This window comes from Pteropus vampyrus, unplaced genomic scaffold (assembly GCF_000151845.1).
Source record: "Pteropus vampyrus isolate Shadow unplaced genomic scaffold, Pvam_2.0 Scaffold147, whole genome shotgun sequence".
Taxonomy (NCBI): Eukaryota; Metazoa; Chordata; class Mammalia; order Chiroptera; family Pteropodidae; genus Pteropus; species Pteropus vampyrus.
Window position 1 is genome coordinate 476,217 of NW_011888928.1, and position 8,865 is coordinate 485,081.

Consider the following 8,865-nt stretch of genomic DNA (forward strand, 5'->3'; position numbering starts at 1 on the left):
AGTAGTTTTACTGTGTCTTTCTGGCTATATGTCATCCCATCATGGGGTCTTGGGCTTTTAAAGGTTGGCTGACCCCAGCCCTGGAATTACAGGCTTTTTTTTTTTTTTTTAAATGAAGTTAGGTTTTAACATGATGACAGTGAGCTTATTTAAAAGGATAAACCCTCTTCTAGTTATTTAGTAATTATAGAGTAGGAATATCGGAGGAATAGATGTGTTGAGGCATGAAAACAGTATCTATGCCAGGGGTGACTATATCAAAACCAAGTTAAGATTTTAGCTAATAAAAACCCAAAGCAAAACAAAACAAAAACAAAAAAGCAAACAAACACCCTCTGACTATTATCAATCAACTGGATTGTAGAGTCTCTTAAGAATAAGTCACGGCACGCATCAATTATAATGTCTGCCCCTCCCACAGGCCCTTCTAAAAGAAGGACAGAAGTCACTGTCTTTGGTACCTTGTGATTGGCCACTTCTGCCTACATCACAGCCAACTGGATCAGACATGAGCATCAGCTCCAAGGACATCCAATGCATGGGCTGGAGAGTGATTTCTGAGGTGGCTGGGCATAAACATATTTGGCCAGACAGGAAGCAGGCTGACTTGTCAGATTTCCATGTGGAGTGAATTTAAATGAAAAACAATAGAATGAACCAGCTGGTTAATAAAAGGATTTGAAGCTGCGGGGATAAAGGACACACGAGATAGGAAGGACTAGAATGGGACGTGAAGAACAAAAACTGAATATTACCAGCTAGTAGGTAGAGGAAAGATACTGAAAAAGAAAAGAAAGGTAGTTCATCCCCAGCAATAGCTGAAACACCCTACCTTTCACTACAAAAACACCTGAAAATTCTGGGTAAAAGATAAATATTCTTTCCAATGAATAACTGAGTTCTCAAGAAAGTAAGGGAAATCCCCAGCTGCCCAAAAACCAAAAATGGAACTGAAAACCAAACCAGTGAGCATGAACTGATACTGTGAGTGCCAGAGGAGAGCCGTGTCGTAGTCACGGAAAGCAAGGGTCTTGAGCTAAAATGCAAATGCAAAGACAGGAAATGGGGCCTTGTGCTCGTATCATCTGAAATTATAACACACAGAAACAATCCGCCTTGAGCTAGGAATCAGTGGACCAAGTAATGGTGGGATTAGACCCCTGGGACTTCAGAAGATAGTGTATTAGGATAAAAACCATGGAAGAGATGGGATACAGTGTAATGGGATATACAGACCCTAGTTTTTATATCTGAGGGCATGAAAGGAGGGAATGAAATCTGAGAAAAGAGCACAACGTGAGAGAAGCTGGTAGGTGGCAAGAAGAGAAACAAGACAACCCAGAGAGGCCCCCCAAAATAGAGAAAGTAACTAAGCTTTCGCTTTGCTAGTGGTAGAGTTGTGGGCTGCGACCCTGTCGACAAGGCCAGCAAAGCTCTCTGTATGACTTTCGAGTGCCTTCCTCATTCACTCGTCTTTTTGCCAAGTACCTACTGAGGGCTGCATTTATTTCCTATCGTTGCTATAGCAAATTGCCACAAATGCAGTGACTTAAAAAGCACAAATTGTTACAGCTTTGGGTGTCAAAAGTTTGGAATGAATCTTTTGGGGCTAAAATCGAAGACTGTGTCCCTTCTGGAGGCTCTAGGGTAAATCCATTTTCTTGCTTTCACAGGCTGCCCACATTCCTTGGCTCATAGTCCTTCAAGGCCAGAACCCACATCACTCCCGCTCTGCTTCTGTTGTTACATCTTCTCTGACTCTGACCCTTCTACTTCCCTCTTACAGGGACCCCTGTGGTTAATTTGGACCCACTCAGATAATTCCAGATAATTTTTCCCTCTCAGAATCTTTAACTTAATCACACCTGCAAAATCCCTTTTACCAGGAAAGGCGACATAATCACAGGCACTCATTCTATGATAGAAGATAGAAGGGTGAACAAAAAAGACCTGTTCCGACGGAGCTCAAGTTCTGGAGGGCATAGAGAACGGGAAAAGGGATGGATAATCCCAACGTAAACACATAAACAAAATAATATCAAAAAGTGATCAATGCGATGAAAGACATAATACAGAGGTAAAGAGCAGACGCTGGTGAGGCTACTTTAGAATGTTGGGTCAGGCTCCTGAAAGAAAATGACATTTGAGGTGAGACGTGAATGATGACAAGACAGTAGCCCGCAAAATATCTCAGGAAAGAGTAGCAGGAACGAAAGAAGGGATTCACCTAGGGCATTTCAGAAGCAGCGAGAAGGCAGAGTGGCAGAGTGGGGTGAGACATATGATCCTAATTCTGTTCTTCCTGTGAAGCCTCTCTATTTAGCTCTTGCTGGCTTTCTACAAGGATGATGCCACAGGTAAGACACCTTACGAATATCCTTATCACTAGCCTACCCTTTCCTAAAGTAGATTGAGTGAAGTTTCATATCTTGCAATCAAAAGCTCCAAACTAATATAGGATACAAAATGTTGAAATACTATGTAAAAAGGTGCAGTCGCTTTGGAAAACAATCCAGCTCATAACAAGCTTAAATGCAGAGTCACCGCATGACTCAGGAATTCCACTCCTAAATATACACCCAAGAGAACTAAAAACGTATGTCCACACAAAACTGGAACATGAATGTTCATAGCAGCACTCTTCATAAGAGCCCCAAAATGGAAACAACCCAAATGTCCATTAAGTGATGGATAAATAAACAAGATGTGGTATATCCACCAACAGAACAGTATCTAGTCACAAAAAGGAACGAAGTATTGATATGTGCTTCGTGGGTGAACCTTGAAACATTATGCTAAGTGAAATAAACCAGTCACAAAAGACCACATATTGTATGATTTCATTTATATGAAATGTTCAGACAGGCAAAACTGTAACAACAGAAAGTAGTAACAAATGGGGGAGGGCGAGATCAAGAATAACTGCTAATAGGTATAGGGTTTCTTTTGGGGGTGATGAAAATACTGTAACATTGATGATTAGTAATGGTTACACAACTCTGTAAATACAGTAAAAACCTTTGAGTTGTATACTTTTTAATTTCTTAAACATATTTTTATTTGAATTGTACTCTTTAAATGAGTGAATTGTATGGTATGTGAACAATATCTCAATAAAAGCTATTATTTAAAACATATTCTGAGATAATTTCTGCCTTCAAGGAACTGAAAGTCCAGTTAAATACAAAAAAAAAAAAAAATCAAATGTCAATTGTCCCGTGCTGATAAGTTACATAGAATAGATGATGACTGTACAAGAGAAATGTTAGCAATTATGTCAGGTCACATTTCTTGAGTGACTCTTAATGCCAGACCCTGTTCCAGGCACTCACAGATGCAGCTGCTATTATCAAAGCTTACAGTCCAAACGACTTGATGAATTCCCAAATGAGTGTGTTGGGGAAATTCTATTCCCCATCTTGGGTCTCAATTTCCCCACTTGTGAAATGAACTGTTTGAATGCTATGTTTCCCCATAGGCGGGTGGGATGTTTTTAAAATATTCAGACAACACTAAGTAGCTCTGTGAGAATATTACTCCTTTTTCAATCATCTTCTAATTCTTCTACCTTTAGTAGGAAGTCTCATTGTGGTACAGTTTCCTTTTTGAACAAAGGACAATACATCCAAAATCCAAAAGCTTCTAGCAGGCAACGGTAGCTAGCCAAACTGTAATCACATCGTGCTGTTTCACTGTCTTTATTTTCACTCTACATTTCACTTATGACAAAGGATACAGGCTTTCCTTACATGTTGATATAATGTTTCCTTTTGAAATAAAATGTATATAACTAAAAATAAGTTCATCGATTTCAAGAAAAATACTAACTAAATAATAGAGGTGGTACAAGGATATTGCAAAAATCATAAAGACAGAACAGGAATGACTGAAGCCAACTTTAATTCCCTCTGCCCATTCTGCAGGCAAAATACCTAAGGCCTCACACAGCTAACATAATTTCGGCACCATTTTGCTGATTCTGACATGTTGAAGCAGCCACAAGCACTTGGCATGGGAGCTGCAGAAGAGGCTCGCACATTCAAAGTGTGACAGACAGTGATGAACCCCCAGAGGTTTCTTTCCCACAGGTGTGAGGTTCAGGTATATGCCGGTTCTGAATCCCCAGGTGATCTTGGCACACATCCCTCCCCATCTTGTCCCCATTGTACAAGATTTACTCATTCAACAAGTATTTATCGAGTTACTACCACTTACCAGGTATTCCTAGGAATATAATGGTGAGCCACAGACAGCAACACTTCCTGCTCCCAAGGAGTTTGTAATCTAGTGATCTAGAAAATAAAAGAAATATACATGCAAGATGATTACAGATTGTGATCAGTGCTGTAAAAAAATTAAATAGCTTATTATGATAGGCTAGCCACAGAACTACTTATTTAGTTAGGTTCGATTGTATTTACTTGTCTATTTACTTGGACTAGATAATACACTAATGAGGTTCAAAATTCAAGAGGTACAAAAGGCTTTGGGTGAAAATCAACTTCGTTATGCTTTCCCCGAGATGCTTAGTTCCCCTCTCTAGCGGCAATCAGGGTTACAGGTTTTTCGTGTATCCTTTCAGAGGTATTCTAACCTGCACGAGCCAAGGGGTACGTCGTCTCTGTTACTTACTTAAACGGTAACGCACATGCGATACACACTTCCTTGTCTTTCTTTTTTCACCTAACAGCACATCTTGGGCATCATTTCCTTCATTCTTTAGGTAGGTGGCTAGAGAGGATAGCCTTCTGTCAAGCACAGGGTTGGGGAAGGATGGCAGTCCAACCAATCACGACTGCGAAAGACTTGGTGTGTGCAGGACCTGGAAGATTCCGTATACCTGGAGTGTGGTGAGCAAAGCAGGAGAAGTAAACGATAATGCCAGGAAAGGGGCAGGGGCCGGGGCATGCAGGTTCTTGTCAGTCTTTAGTAAAAGAAGTTTGCAATTTATTCTAAGAGCAGTAGCCACTGGATGTGTTTTGGGCAGAGTGACTTGATCTGACTTGAATGGTTCCAAGATCACTCAGGTGATTGCAGGGGTGGGGGTGGACAGGAGTGGGAGAAGACACCAGCTAGAAGGTGGTTGCAATATTCCAGGTGACAGGGGACGTGAGCTCAGACTAGGATGGTATATGAGAAAAGACAGATTTGGGGTATATACCGAAGAGAAAAGAGAAAACCTCGACAGTTAGGATGTGGGAAACAACAGGAAAAAGTTTGAGCCCCTGGGAGGAGGGAGTTGTCAGGTTTCGTGGGTATTAGAATGTCCATAATTTACTTTAAACTACTTCAATAGAATCGGTTTGATATTATATAAATGCCAGCTTAAGCCAGTGAGTCCCAAAATGCCGCCCCTGGACCAGCAATATCAGCATCACCTAGAACCGGTCAGAAATGCAGACCCCGACCCCTCCACAGAGCTGCTAGAGATGGAACCCAGCAGTCAGTGATTTAACAAGCCCTGCAGGTGATCCTGATGCCTGTTCAAGTTTTAGAACCTTTGGGTTAAGCCAGGGATTTCCAAGGCAGACGGATTCCAGTCTGTGTAGGAAGTGAGCAGCAGGAGAGCCAGCGAAGCTTCATCTGCATTTGCAGCCGCTCCCCAGCTCTGGCATCACCGCCTCAGCTCCACCTCAGATCATCAGGCACTAGATTCTCATAGGAGCACCCGTCCCTGGTGCCAAAAAGGTTGGGGACCCCTGGTCTACAGATGGTCAGCCATCTGTCAAGAATGCACAGTACAGGGATAATTAACTAGCAAGCAGCCTAGCAGAAATGGCCACACCATCAAACTAAAGTAGACATGCCTCTCAGTGCAGTGGAGACAGGTAAGAGACAAAGGGAGTGTTCTCAGCAAAGGAACCTTATCAGAGAAAGGGAAACAAAGCTGGACGTGCCTGGAACAGCTCTCGTAGGTGGAGTTCCCTGAGCCCTGGGAAAAAACAGGCCTTATCTTGAAAAGAGGAAGGACCGGATCAGTTCGGGCCTTGTTGGAGAGGAACAAATTGTGTGCAAAAGGAATGAGGGCAAAAAAAAGTTTTTTTAGTGCAGTTCTCACCCAAAAAAAAAGCATGCCGAGGGAGAAGAAAAGGCGTCCATTTCTAAGAACACTGAAGACAGACGAATCACACAGGCGCAGAGGGACAGGGACCTGGATTAGCATTTGCGTTCACCAAGGAAGAAGTAGATGTGACCTTAGGCAAGGCACTTCTCTTTTCCACGATGTCAGTATTTTCCCCCTCTAAGGAGTTGGGCTGTCAGCTGTTATAAATTTAAAAGTCATTCTCCGAGAAGGACATGCTCACCATCACCTTTGCAGTCTTTTGCCATAAATGTTTAACCTAAATCGAGACCTGTGGAAACCACCAGACAAATCCAAATGAAGAGACATTCTGTAGAAGTGGCTTAGACTCTGGGAAAAAAAAAAAAAAAAAATCATTGTCTTGAAAGACAAATAAAGGATAGGGAGCTAGATTAAAAGGGGCCCAAAAGAGGCATGACAATTAAATGTATTATGTGATCCTTGTATCCTGATTTTTGTTTAAGTAGCTATAAAAAATATTATTGGAATGGTTGGGGAAATTTGAGCATGAGAGGGTATAGTAGAAAATAGTTTTATGTTAACGATAGATTTTCTGAGCATGACGACTGTATCTGGTCAGGTAGGATCAAGCCCTCATTCTCAGGAGACAGATGTCAGGTTACTTACAGGTAAAGAGCTGATCAGTTTGCGTGGAACCCTCAAATTGTTCAGGAAAAACAAATAAACAAAGCAGAGGAAACAACAGAAATGCTGCTTCTTTTAATTTTTTTTCCCTGAAATCCACCCTCTCCCTCCGAACCTGGGCTGAGACTAAGGTGACCAACTCATCCCAATTTGCCTGGGACTTTGCTAGAAAGTCCCGCATCCCAGAAACCCCCTCTCGGTCCCGGGAAATCAGGATAGTTGATTACCCTAAAAGAGACCCAGATCTTCTCAGTTTGGCATAATAAGTCTTCTAATGAAGAAAGGAAGGAATTTCATTTAAAAATCGTCATTTAGCCTCCTCTTGATCCAAAGAGGTTTCTGGAATCAGGTCTCTACTTACCTGAAGATACCTGGGGGATGAGCAAAAGAAAACAATGACTGTGATAATTTTCCAGCTGCCAGTGTAGTTGTGGAAACCAGGTGACCAGGACCTAGGGTTTGAGCCTTAGTTAAATCGTAAAAAAAAAAATGTAAGAAGCCCTATATTAAATTGTTAAGTTCAAATTAGTGAGAAGTTTTAGGTCCATTCCAAGCATTTGTCCCATAAGAAAGCAAATGACCACAAACTTAATCCTATTATCCCTTCTGCCCTCAAAGAGAATCCCTGCAAATCAGCAGCTGCCTCTCTTTCCTGCCTTTCCTGTTTTGAGTTCCCCTTTCTTGACTTGAATGAAAGCAGGATTGGTTAAGAGGAAGCCCCTAGAGCTGGACTGCCCAGGTTCAAAACCCGACTCTGCTGTGCGACCTTGAGCAAATTACTTAGTTTCTCTGTGCCCCAATTTCTTCCTTTGCAAAATGAGGATAATAATCATAATGATAGCATAAGGATGCTGTAACAGTTAAGTAGATTAATATATGTTAAGTGTTTAGGATAGAGGTTGGCAAATATTTTCTATAAAGGACCAGATAGTAAATATTTTAGGCTGCAAGCCATATGGTCCATGATAAACTACTCAAAGCTAGAAAGCGCCTATAGATAATACGTAAACAAATGGGCATCGCTATGTTCCAATAAAACTTTATATAAAAAACAGGAGACTGTTTATACAAAAAAAAGACTGGCACCAGCCCAGATGCAGTTCACCAGGTAAGTAGTTACACTGTGGCACGTCCTTACCATGGAATACTACTCAGCAATAAAAAAGAACAAACTATTGATACACACAATAATTTGGATGAATCTCCAAAGAATTATGCCAAGCAAGGGGGGAAAAAAAATCTGCAACAGTCACATCCTATGTGGTTTCCAGTATCTAACATTTTTGAAATGACAACAAAGATTGGGAAGAGGTGAGTCTGATTGTAAAAGAACAAAATGAGGGCTCCCTGTGGTGTCAAAACAGTTAAACGTCTTGACTGTGGTGGGAAAGACACAAACCGCAGGGGATGAAATTATGTAGAACTGATACCTACACACACACATGCAATGAGCACACATAATGCTAGGGAAATCCGAACAGGATTGGTGGGTCACATTAATGTCAGCAAGCTGAATGTGATATTATAATACAGTATTGCGTAACGTTATCATTTGGAGAAAATGGGCAAAGTGTACAAGAGATCTCTCTGTATTGTTTCTTACAACTGTCTGTGAATCTACAATTAACTCAATAAAAATTTCGATAAAATTTCAATTAAAAAAAAAAAATCTGTCTACAGCCATGCTACCCTGAACAAGCCAGATCCCGTATGATCTCAGAAGCTAAGCAGGGTCAGGCCTGCTTAGTACTTGGATGGGAGACCACCTAGGAAGACCAGGTGCTGTAGGAGTAAAAAAATAAAAAAATAAGGGGTTGTAAGCTGACAAGTTCCTTGCAATCGGTGAGGTCAACCAAGGGCTGCCTTGCCTAAAAAATATATATATATTAAGAAAAAAAAAAATCTGGTGATGTGCTGGATTCGGCCTGTGGGTCATAGTGCTAAAATCAGGAAAGTCTTGGACAAATTGGAATGAGTTGGACACCGACATATATAAGGCTCATGTTCTAGGGACTCCTCCCGTCTCCAGGATACCAGCACAGATAATCACCCCACATATGTGTTACTATGATGACTACGGTTATTATTTTAACAAGACCACACAGCTGCAACATTTAAATAAGCTCACAGGTCTGCCA

At 41.3% G+C, this 8,865-nt stretch overlaps 1 pseudogene; it reads left to right on the top strand.

The window, feature by feature from the left end:
• Positions 1-8,399: 8,399 nt before the first annotated feature.
• Positions 8,400-8,518, top strand: LOC111745184 (annotated as a pseudogene).
• The last annotated feature ends 347 nt before the right edge of the window (positions 8,519-8,865 follow it).